The sequence below is a fragment of the Pieris napi genome, chromosome 15, assembly GCF_905475465.1.
Source record: "Pieris napi chromosome 15, ilPieNapi1.2, whole genome shotgun sequence".
Taxonomy (NCBI): Eukaryota; Metazoa; Arthropoda; class Insecta; order Lepidoptera; family Pieridae; genus Pieris; species Pieris napi.
Genome location: NC_062248.1, coordinates 7,268,731 through 7,281,306, shown reverse-complemented (window position 1 = coordinate 7,281,306; position 12,576 = coordinate 7,268,731). Strand labels below are relative to the sequence as shown.

The 12,576-nt window shown below is 35.8% G+C and overlaps 1 protein-coding gene across 6 annotated transcripts in view; it reads right to left on the bottom strand.

Annotated features, from left to right (window-relative positions):
• The window catches only part of LOC125056539 (neural-cadherin), a 286,418-nt gene that overhangs the window by 59,033 nt on the left and 214,809 nt on the right, over nt 1–12,576 (bottom strand). The window lies entirely within an intron of this gene.

The following is a 12,576-nucleotide window of genomic DNA, read 5'->3' as shown; positions in this document are numbered from 1 at the left end:
GCTTCACTGGCTGTCGCCGCGTGTGGCACTATAAGTCAGCAGATTGGGATGGGATGCGGTCTTTTTTTGCGTCCTACCCTTGGGGGCCCATTTGCTTTTCGTCGAGTACTCCAGATGCCGTCGCTGACTCTGTCGCCGAGGTGGTCCTGCAGGGTATGGAACTCTTTATTCCATTCTCTGCGGTGCCGGTCGGTGGCAAGTCCCAGCCTTGGTTTAGGCGTTCTTGCAAAGCGGCTTTGCGCCGTAAGCGTGAATGCTTTAAAGCCTGGGCAGAAGCGGTGACATCCTGTGATGTGACTATCGGCGAACGTAAAAAAGCATACAATTCAGCCTCCAGGTCCTTCAAGCGAGAAATCGCTAAAGCAAAGTCAGAGCACATTGCCAGATTTGGTGAGAAATTGGCCCACCTCCCTTCGGGAACTCGAGCCTTCTGGTCTCTTGCCAAAGCTGTCCAAGGGAATTTCTGTCTGCCCTCAATTCCACCACTGCATAGGGAGGATGACTCACTGGCCCATACCGCGAAAGAGAAGGCCGATCTTCTAGGCTGTCTCTTTGCGTCGAACTCCACTTTGGATGATCAAGGGAAGGAACCACCGACATTATTGCGGTGTGATACTACGATGCCCGAAGTTATATTCCGGCAACGTGCTATCCGTAAAGCTTTGTCTTCCTTGGACATCCATAAGTCGAGCGGACCCGATGGCATCCCTCCAATTGTGCTGCGTACTTGTGCTCCTGAGTTGGCTCCGGTCCTAACGCGCCTTTTCCGGTACCTTTACACGCTCGGCACTGTTCCGAAGTGCTGGAAGATCGCTTCGATACATCCGATCCCTAAAAAAGGCGATCGCTCTGATCCGTCCAACTATCGCCCAATAGCTATAACCTCCTTGTTCTCCAAAATAATGGAAACCATTATTAACAGCCAGCTCCTGAGGTATCTAGAGGGCCACCAGCTGATTAGCGATTCTCAGTACGGCTTTCGTCGTGGTCGCTCAGCTGGTGACCTCCTTGTATACCTTACACATAGGTGGGCAGAGGCAATTGAGTCCAAGGGGGAGGCGCTGGCGGTAAGTTTGGACATAGCGAAAGCCTTCGATCGGGTGTGGCACAGAGCACTGCTCTCGAAGCTTCCAGCCTACGGGCTCCCTGAGAAATTATGCAACTGGATTTCCAGCTTTCTCGCTGATCGGAGCATCAAAGTCGTCATCGACGGAGCATGCTCCGACCTGAAACCTGTGAATGCTGGTGTCCCACAAGGCTGTGTCCTATCCCCGACCCTGTTTATTCTGCATATCAATGATATGTTGCAGCTTAGCAACATTCATTGCTATGCGGACGACAGCACTGGGGATACTTTTTATACTGGCCGGGCAGGTATTTCTCGGGCTGTTGTCGATGAGTACCGGAACAAACTTGTGTCTGAAGTCGAAACTCTTCTACGTGGAGTCTCGGACTGGGGTAGACTAAATCTAGTCCAATTTAACCCCAAGAAGACACAAGTATGCGCGTTTTCCGCTAAAAAAACTCCCTTTGTCGCTACTCCCCTCTTTGAAAACACTCTCCTTAAAGCCTCAGCTAGCATCGGAATATTGGGCGTTGACATATCGAATAACGTTCAGTTTCGCGGTCATCTGGAAGGAAAGGCTAAATTAGCCTCCAAAAAGCTTGGTGTGCTCAGCAAGGCGAGACGGTACTTCACTCCGGGCCACCGCTTGCAACTATATAAAGCTCAAATTCGGCCCCATATGGAGTACTGCTCTCACCTCTGGGCGGGAGCTCCCCAGTACCAGCTCCTTCCACTTGACCGTATTCAACGAAGAGCGGTTCGAATCGTCGACGACCAGTCACTTTCAGTGCGGCTTGATCCCTTGGCGTTGCGTAGAGATGTGGGATCTCTCTGCATCTTCTACCGCATTTACCATGGAGAGTGTTCAGAGGAGTTGTTCGGTCTAATACCTGCAGCTGAGTTTCATCATCGGACGTCAAGGCAAAATACAAAATACCATCCGTATCACCTCGACGTCCGTCGTTCCACAACAGAGCGTTTTCTAAGGCAGTTTTTGCCGCGCACCACCACTATGTGGAACCAGCTGCCCACAGAAGTATTTCCGAACCAATTCGACTTAGGGTCCTTCAAGAAAAGAGCGTACCAATTCCTGAAAGGCCGGCAACGCACTTGCGAGCCTTCCGGCATTGTGAGTGTCCATGGGCGGCGGTATCACTTAACATCAGGTGAGCCTCCTGCCCGTTTGCCTCCTATTACATAAAAAAAAAAAAAAAAAAAAAATACTAAACAATACAGCGAAATAGAATACTTAAAAGGCAAATGAATGTGAAAGTCAATGTTATAGTCGCTTTCGTATTTCTCCAAGTCAAAGGCCGATTTACTTAGTTTAATTTGTTACGTGAACACAGACAATAGTCTAAATCAAGTAAAGTATAGTGTGCAATATCAGGAATAGAATAACTTCTAGAATATTCTTCACATCAATTACTTCTTATAAGTTTTTTTGATATAAAAATTCAACTAATACTGTGTGCATAGTATTGGGCTAAATGTACGTGTTTTATAATATTTCATCTTAAAAGTAAATTCAATTTATAAGGCTGATACTATTTTCTTACACAATTCAAATATCAAAGCGAAATTAGGTTTTTTAAAAGTAGTTTTCAAAAAGCAAGTCGCAGCTCGTTTTTAATATAAATAAACTAAGAAAATATCAGGCAAGGAACTGTTGGTTCAACACATCGTTAAGATTCAGACTTGATATATCGAGAAGGAGTGCTAGGAAATATTTGATTCTAATTGTTCAATCTACGATATATATTGAGCACATATTTTAAAAGAACGGACTAAAATACATAATATATATAAATATCAACTAGGATATTTAACATATAAAAAATAACGACGATTGGCTTCGTCATATATGTGGGCATGAATAATATATGTATTTGATAGATATTGCTCATATTATTTCATCTGTAAAAACAAACGATTATAGCCATCCCAATTATTGGAAATGGTATCGATAAAAAGATAAGTGATGTCCAATACTTTGATGGATAAAATAAAAAATGAGAATATATTTCATATAGGGTTTTCAGTGATGCGCTGTGTATATTATATAAATAACAAGTCTTTTATCAAGTGATCTAAAGTGATGAGGATAAAACTATATAATTGCAATATCTTTAGCTGCCTTAACCAGAGTCAACTCACTTCACTTTCTTGTTTTATATTTGAAAGATTATATTTTTTTTGCTTCCGTTCGAGCGAGTCTTATGCGCACATAGACAGAAAGTCCATTGGTTCACAGCCGTGATTCCAACGCCCCCACACTGCTGTTTTGACAATATAATATGAGCAGATATTTACCCTATGGTTTAAAACAGTGATGTCCTTTATTATCTGCTTGAAGCTTATTTAATTCTTTATGGCTTAAGTAACAAACACTAATCCACAAGCCGTTCTTTAACTTAATAACGGAACTTTGTGAATAAGTTATTCCCTTAAAATAAAAGAAATCGTCCGTCGTAACATGCACGGAACTGCGCAAACTTCATCGCTTAGCATAACACGCGTAAGTAAATTAGTTGAAAATTGCAAGCTGTTGTTAAAAAACAAAATCATAACGTCATTTGTCAAATGTCAAAGGTTCCTTATCGTCATGATTTTGTACATAACTGGATTTGTTAGATTTTTTTACAAAGCTTTGTAGACTACCTTCGTTCTAATGTTTTAGTATTTTTTTTTTGGGGCAAAAACGGGACGCCCAAAAAGGGCAGTCATCGCAGCCCATGGACGCCTATATTTAGTGAGTGCGTTGCCGGCCTTTGAGAGAGGAGTACACTATAACTTTGAATATTTGGAGGTTGTATCTCTCAGGGAAGACCCCCACCGAGAGTCGATTCCACTGTACGCTAGTTCGTAGTAAAAGAAAGTGCTTTATGAAACGGACTGTGGAAGAACTGGAGAAGCCATCAAGGTGATGTTGATAAAATTTTGAATTGATACGGCTCGTACGGGTACATTTTGTCAAGTTAGAATCCTGACGCAATTTTGAACATTTTGAATTTTGACTAAGAGCGTTCAGTAAAAAGTGATAATGAAGATGCAAAATTATCTTTTCTCAAAAATTATTTTTCAACGTGATAACCTTCTCTTTCCTTCTTCTTTATATATTAATATAAATAGTGTAAACCTGAAAGGTTATCAGGTACGATCTAATGATCTTACCGACTAATGGAATTGCCTTAAATTTCTTCAGAGTTGGAGATGACGGTCTCTTCTAAGTCATGTACTGTTTTTTTGTTTCCGGGCCATACTGGTGAAGAAACGTTTCGTCCATATATATGAATCGAGAAAATGGAGGAGCACGAACCCCTAGTTTCGCTCTTAAGTCTTGATTTATCAGCTCCGTGGTAAAAAATTTCAAGCAGAGATATAGGTATTATTAACGTCTATTTTATCCATTTTTAAGAACACGAACACGACACAAACAAATAACTACTATTTAAAAAGGGAATTAATTGCTTTTTTATTGTTGATAATTCTAAAGTCTGGGCTATGCCTGCCAGTATTTTTTTCTTTCCCTGGAGAATGTATCGCTCTTTATTGAACATCCCTCGTATAAGAGAATTTTATATGTAGGAATTTATTTTTCAATACTTCTTTTGTTTTTATAAGATTTTTCATTTATGTTACACAATAATTATATGATCATCTCATATAGATGTATACGAGAGTTGGTACAATAAGTCAGTCCATTACATACATTTTAAACAAAGGGTTCCTTTAATAAATCACAACACAATATATAATTCAACAAAAAGTTCCAACAACTTCAAGACATCTGTAACTTTCCTTAATATTCATTAAATAGTTAGTGTCTAGACATGAAATGGCCTCGAATAAATTATATTATAAAGACCAGTTGCCGTGCCTTGATTTGAAAAATTATATTATTTTTAGTATCTTATTTAATAAAAATACCGCTCTATAAGTGTGCTCCGGAACATAATAGAAATACAGAGAATATATATATATATATAACTGAGTAAAGGGAAGAGATAGTAGAAACCTGTTCTCTCTGTATCATTGCTATGGGATAAGAAGCCAAATTGCTTTTTAGGATTATAATTTAAAACATAAATTTTCATTTAGTCGTGACTCAGGACATATATACACAGAGCTTCTAATTATCACGATTAAAAGCACACATACAAAACACTTATCCTCATCATAGTAGAAAGTATAGCCTTCGCTTCCATTTCAATTAGCTTCCCGTATCTTTATTAATCAGAATGTGTTGAGGGTCATCGAAGACAAAGCGTGTCTCGCGTCGCTATGAATTAACAGAACAATCGCTCACGCGCAGAGATCGAACGGAGCCAGTCATCCATCGACCGCAATTAATGGTGAACTGCCCTTCACATAAGTTGCCTCTTCTGAGAATTAGTTGACCTCATATTATATACGTAAATCAATAACGAAGTTTGAAATGGATTACAAAGTTAAATAGAGTCACACAGTAATAAAGTATCTTCGTCGGAGTTGAGATTAATTGTAGGCTTACTTTAAACACATATTAAAATTAACGAAAAAAGTTTTTAAGGGTTATGTGTTCATATACTATAAAATAATTTTAAAAATTGTTACTCACATTACGATAGAGTTATGAAAATATTATAATAACACACTTGAATGTGATTCTATATAGATAAATAATGTTGGCATGACAGTGAAAGCACGACAAACACGCTGCAAATATAAAGCAATTTCGCATCTTTAGTGCGGTCACGTTCCCCCTAAGGGGGCACACCAATGCCCGTTCATGACAGAGACATCTTTGGGTGATGACGATGCACATCTTAGGCTGGGTAAATAGCTCTTAATGTGGTATAAAACAAGCGTAAAAGATTTCGACTAAAGGCACCTACAACCTTATCAACTGTGTTTAAAATTTGCGGCGGAACGATTCGTCATACAAAGAAATTCCTCGTTATAAATCACGATGTTTGCTCTTATACATAGCGGTTTAATCATCCATTTAGAGGAAATCTACCCTCGCATTATCGCGAGGGAGGCATGATGTCTTCAGCTAAGGCTGTTAGGGAAGTTATTAATGTGCCCCTAGCAAAATTAATAAGGCGCCTAATAGCAAAGGAGGAATGAGTAATTTTCGGAAGTACGTAATAATTGGTGCTAATACCTATACTCTACAGCTATAGGCTTTAATCTCTACGAACCGGATATATAAAATAAGCATATATATGTCTAGGATATAGTAATAAGCTGGTACCCAAAAACAAATTGAAGTAATAGAATAAAGCTAAGAAAAGTCTTTACAAATTTGTTCCTCTACTACATTTTTCACACAAAATAAATTCAATGTGTAGTGTATGTAATTGCGCTTCATACTTGTCAAAGTCATAGTACAACGACTGTTAACTTAGAATTAGAATATACAAGGTTAAAGAAATGCTTTATAGTATTTATACTAGCAATTATTATTATAATCGTGTTAAATATCGAACGCTAAACAGCTAAGAAAAGTATCCTATTCTAAAGGATAACGTGCAACGTTTAAAAATCTACGTGTTTTATAAGATTATATAGTTTCAGTTTAAAAACAAAACTTATTAATTGCTGATTTAAAATACGAATTATTGAAATCGATACAATTGCGTATTGCAGTGAAAATAAATTTATAATACAATAATAATAAATTTATATTCGGATAAAACAATATGCAAAAATTAATATGAGCGCTTATTAAAATCAACGAAAATGAATAAACGTATATCCAATTCCCCCAAGAGCTTTATAGTGATAATAAACTTTCTCAAAGACTAGCTGAAAATGCTCTATATCAAAGAAATCCTTTCTTCAATCCAATTTTACGTAAATCATAAAATTATTCAGCTGGTAAAGTTTCATAATTTCTTCTCTCGTTGAATTTTTTTACTTATATTTGACCGCTGCAAAAGTGTTCACATTTTCTTTGCTTTATAACTCTTTTGCGTGATTTTTCCTGTTTACTTTGTTAAAATAATTTTAAAACAAAGTCATCCAACATTTATGTCGGTTTCCAAAGCAACTAAGAAATTCTTAACCAACGGCAATTAGACACAGATCGCTGAAAATCATTTTGGTAATATTTTAATCAAAGTTCGAATTCCCTACAATCATTAAAATAACCTTACAAAGACTGTAAATAGCTTTAGCTTTTGAAAGTCCATGATAAAGAATTCTTACACTTAACCCATTAAAATGTAGCGAAAGTAGACGTCTGGAAATCTTTGCTTGACCAGGCCAAGGCCTAATCGTATAAATTATGATAAAATACGATGAACGCCATTTGAGATAATATCAAGTAAGCGGTTTTCCTTCGCCCTAATATTAACTATTATTGCTATGTCAAATGGAGATTTTTATATTTTGTCTTTCAGATATTTGGATATATATATATGTCGATATGAGACGGTATGTATTCGTGGGTTAGTTTTAAAACACTATAAATAATTTCAGGGTTTCAAATTATTTTTTTCATGACTGAACTTTATATAGGTATCTAACCACGAAGAAAATTTTTTTCGTTTAGATTTTTTTTTGTTTGATACGATATTTTAATTTATCGTTCAATTAGACGTTAACCTAATTTTATTTTTTGTTAGAAATGGTCATATATATAGAATCTATCTGGTACTACGTGACTTAAATCAGCGCTGAGTTTTTAGTGAATGCTATATTTTGCCGATTCGATACTTAAAAAATATTTTAAAAGTATCAATGCTAAGTGCTTTGATTCATTACACGAATCAATCATAATTGATTGATTGATCGATCACGTATCTAAAACCATTCCAGAAATGATCAATGTTTACAGAATACTAATTATTGATTGATCTTTAATCTCTTAAGACTAATGATCGTAGAATGATTATCCCCTGCAGATATCATTTAGATACAGTTCGCTTCCAGACGTCTCGTTAAATAAGATAAATAATTATTCAAATCCCCTTCACTTAAATAATTTATTAGCTACTTATTAATTTTAAAGGGATGATTAATTTAGTTAGCCCTTTGATAAGGCAAAACCTTTTAGCGGGATCATTTTATTTATTGCAGAAATATTTACTTGGGTAATATGGAATGTTTTTCATCAAATACTTGCTAAAGAGGCGATCTTTATCGAAATATAAGAATGAAAGTAGCTTTTTAAATTATAATAAATTAAGTCGGCCACTGACGATACGTCCATTTAGTAGACTTCCTTTTGGATGCACTCCAAATGGAAATTTATCGAGATACGGTACCATTCACGATACTTCCATTTGGATGCATGGCGTCACTTCGAACTTTGCAATCGTACGGAACAGAAATAAATAATACTATGGATAACAATACTTTACTGGTGGCAGCAGTTGTGTGTATTTTATTAAAAAGACAAAAAAAACCTAAGAGAAGGTTGATGAAGGATTGGTTGAAACAAAGAAATACTTTTATTTATTTAATAATATAAATATATTTATTTAAATAGAAATACTTTTATTTTTTTCTATTACTTCCAACACAAAGTCACGCGCGGACAAAGACATAATAAAAATAAAATTATAACGCTTGACAAATACACAGCACATGCACCACCATCGACATCAAAACATAAACTGAAACAAAAACCTCAAAAAAATGGACGCCGTTTCGCCCATTCACGGACAATTCGGACTGCTTCCATATGGCGTGGCGCACGTTTCTGCCATTGACGGACGGCCACGGATGACGTCCATTTGGCCTGGACGCATGGATTTCAATCCTTTTGGAAATCCAGAGCTGGCTGACGTCCATCCAAATGGAATACGTTTTTACCATTCATGGGACGATTTTGGACGACGACTACTCCATTCGGATTAATGGACGTATCGTCAGTGGCCGCTTTTATACTTTATACCTTCTTTTTAATATGACCTAACCGTTGCCTTTGTTCGAGCTGTTTTCTAACGTAAAGAAGTCAAGTTTGCATCATTTGAGCAGGTAACCGCAGCAATAACACATTCAGTAATTTAATGTGAAAAAAATTACGCGAGAAAATTCACGATTATTAATTAGAATTACTATAAGACTTCTTGTTTCAAGGCCCGTCATTTACCATTGTAGTATAGATATTTCAGGATCTGTTTGCTTAATAAGTTACATAAAAAATATTTTAATTTAGATGATAAACAGACCCAAAAGTTCCGGGTTTTATATATGTCACGTGCTTCATCACTAAGCCACAGTTGTACATAATCGACGTAGGTCAAAATTTGATTTTAAACTCTGGTTTGAACAAAAGCTAATCCATTAAACTGTGAATAATAATAATAATAATAATAATCTTTATTTTCTTCTCTCACACACAAGGTTTTTATGATTAAACTAAGATTATAACATTAGGAAGTGTATGTGAGAGACTGGTCTCTGTAACAGGAGACCTGAGTGACAGATAACCAGCCTCTCCACCACCGGACCGGAACACGTACAATCATGTCATTGTCATAAGTTATATAATAGAAGAAAATAAATATTAAGTGCTAAAGAAAACATTTCAAACGGAGTCTTAAAAATAAATTTGGTGTGTGTTTTTGTGTGTCTCTCTCTCTAAGTGTGTGTATGCGTACGTGGGTGTGTGTATATGTGTGGGGGAGTGGGTGTGTTACAGAATAACAGTTATTAGATCTTCTGTTTCATCATAACTACATGTTGTATGTAATGTTACAGAATCTGAAAGCTCTACATACGGTATACTCGTATAGCACATGCATTCCACTAAGAACTACAGAGTACGAGATGCGGTTAAATGGAGACTTAGCGAATATCTCGCAAGCTACACTAACAATGTAATAGTTTAACAACTTCACGCTATCAACGCTACCCAAATTGCTCCCTTCCGAAATTAATTAACTAGAGATCCTAAAAATACACGATCGTTTGTAATTTTGTACAAATAAATCACGCTAGCTCGTTAGCGGAGAGTGATTAATTGTAGGAACAATTGTTTAAAGTTTGCAAATGTAAAAATGCTTTTACTTTTTCTACTCTAATAGTATCTAGTAATCATCCCTTTTATTCATAACCAAACCAATTGAATTTTACTTTTGTTAAGGTATGACAGAGGTTTCAATACTATGTTAATTTAGTTAGCATTGAAAGTGGAAATAAAGCATTAAATCACAAATATATATAATAGATAAATAAATCACCTTTGTCTTAAATATATTTAAGGTCAATTCTTTGCCCATGAATGGAAAATGCCCATTCTCACTCCCCAAGAAATATGAAGATGCAGAACAAACAAAAACTACTCCAAAGGGGTAAAACACTGTGTCAATGTTATGTTGCAACAATTTTTATGCGGACGGTAGCCTTGGCCAGGCAGGTATTTCTCTAATAACTGCAGCTGAGTTACACCATCGGACGTCAAGGCAGAATACAAAATACCACCCGTATCTCCTCAACTTCCGTCGTTCCACAACTGAGCGTTTATTATGACAGTTTTTGACGCACACCACCACTATGTGGAACCAGCTGCCCACTGAAGTATTTCCGAACCAGTTTGACTTAGGGTCCGTCAAGAAAAGAGCGGACCAATTCTTAAAAGGCCGGCAACGCACTCGTGAGCCTCCTGCGCGTTTGCCTTCTATTACATAATTTAAAAAAATGTTAATAACTCTCTTAATTTTACCACATAACCTTATCAATATTATATAAAGACGAAATGTTGTCAAGTTCCTATAAGGTTTCAAGAATTTTTAAAAATAGAACAGTTATTTTCATCGTTAGCGACGCTCGCAAATCGTTACATGGCAAGAATTTTATGAAAATATAAGTTACAATATTAAAAATATTACACACACCTTATTTTATCTTTAAGTAAAAGTTTTTTTAAATTTATTTTCATATTGTACTGACTAGAACCGATGATCAGGGTGTTTGGGGCTGAGTACTATAAGGGTTTTGAATAATTTATTAAGTTTCACTTATGAATTTAACGTCTTTTTTTTACTGTCATTTTTGGCTGAGTTATCCAAACTGATAAATTTACTTTTCTATGGCCGATAAACGTATCAATAACTTTTCGATTCATAATAACGATAACGATAAACTCGTTAGTTTACGAAAAAGTTATTGACTCCATATTAGAAATAAATCATTCTTCACAGACAGGTTATAAAAGCTAAGCAATGTCAAATCTATCATACCTATGACCTAAGAAGTCATCCATCACGAACGCGTCAAACTGTACCTGGAATGTCAGCTTCGAGAGTACGGATACCAGACTGGTATTACATTAGTTCCACTTAAATGCATTCGTTGTGAAGAACATCGAATTCGGAAATTCAGCCGTATTTCTTTTGTTTTATGGAAATATTATGATTTTATAATAATGAAATGATATTGTATCATTATAATATATCATCATATAACATGAATTGTTTCATGTCGATCACAGAAAGTTAATCTACTTGCCTATAAGATAATGCAACAGACCTGCGTCATTGAAGTCAATTTGTCCATAAATCATACTTTAAACATCGAAGTAAATTTCTTTTTAACAATGAAACTCAAACTACTCTGACTATAAGTAGGTTAAAATAATATTCTGCAATAGTTCAATGATAGCAGAGATACAAAAAATGGCTTTTTATTACCTATTTTACATAATTATTTGCTCAAGACGAAACAGTTGCCAATATCGAGTAAGGTTTATATTTCAAAGGGAATTTAATCAATTCCAATATGAATTGGAGAAGAAACGTACAAAGCCACTTGAGAAATACAATAGGTGTTTACACAAACAAAGAATGAAATGAATTCTTAAGAATGTTTGATATAAAAATGTAAACGATCAGTACCCGGAAACTAAATTTAAATAAATATTAATAAAACTAAATTTTGAAAAAAAGAATATCATCCTAAAGACAGTCTATGACGGAAATTAAACACTCCAATAGGCTTTACATGAATCTGATAAAACGGCGGTCGATTTCTCGAGTGACTGAGGCAAATCCATTGTGAGTTGATCTTCTGTGCAATGAACGGGTGACACACTTCTGTTATAACAAAACTGTCAACCCAACTAAAGATTAGGTCAATGCATGCTTGAGTTTCGTGAGCTACATAAATGCAGAGAAATGGAACACCTTCGCAAACATAGATTTTAGTTCGAAGTGCATTGGGTGTCATGTCGAGCTGGCGGTACGGTCGCTGTCGAGTTTGACTGCGTTCAAACATTGTGTATTGTACAATGTATATATTACAATTACAATATAAAGTATTTTATATTGTGTTATGATTTTTGTTTGGAAACTAAAATCTGTTATGTTAGTTATAGTTTAATTTTTCTAAACATACTTTTTATTATCGACTTTAGCACAAATTTATTAGAAGTTTTGTTGTATACGTCTGTATGGTAAAGACAGCTCAAACGATTACATTTTCCATACATCTGGTACACTACACGAATAATATTCGAACGACCTATGTTTGGTTTAGTTTGAATGCCTACGCTATGTTCAAATTTTCATTCCAAA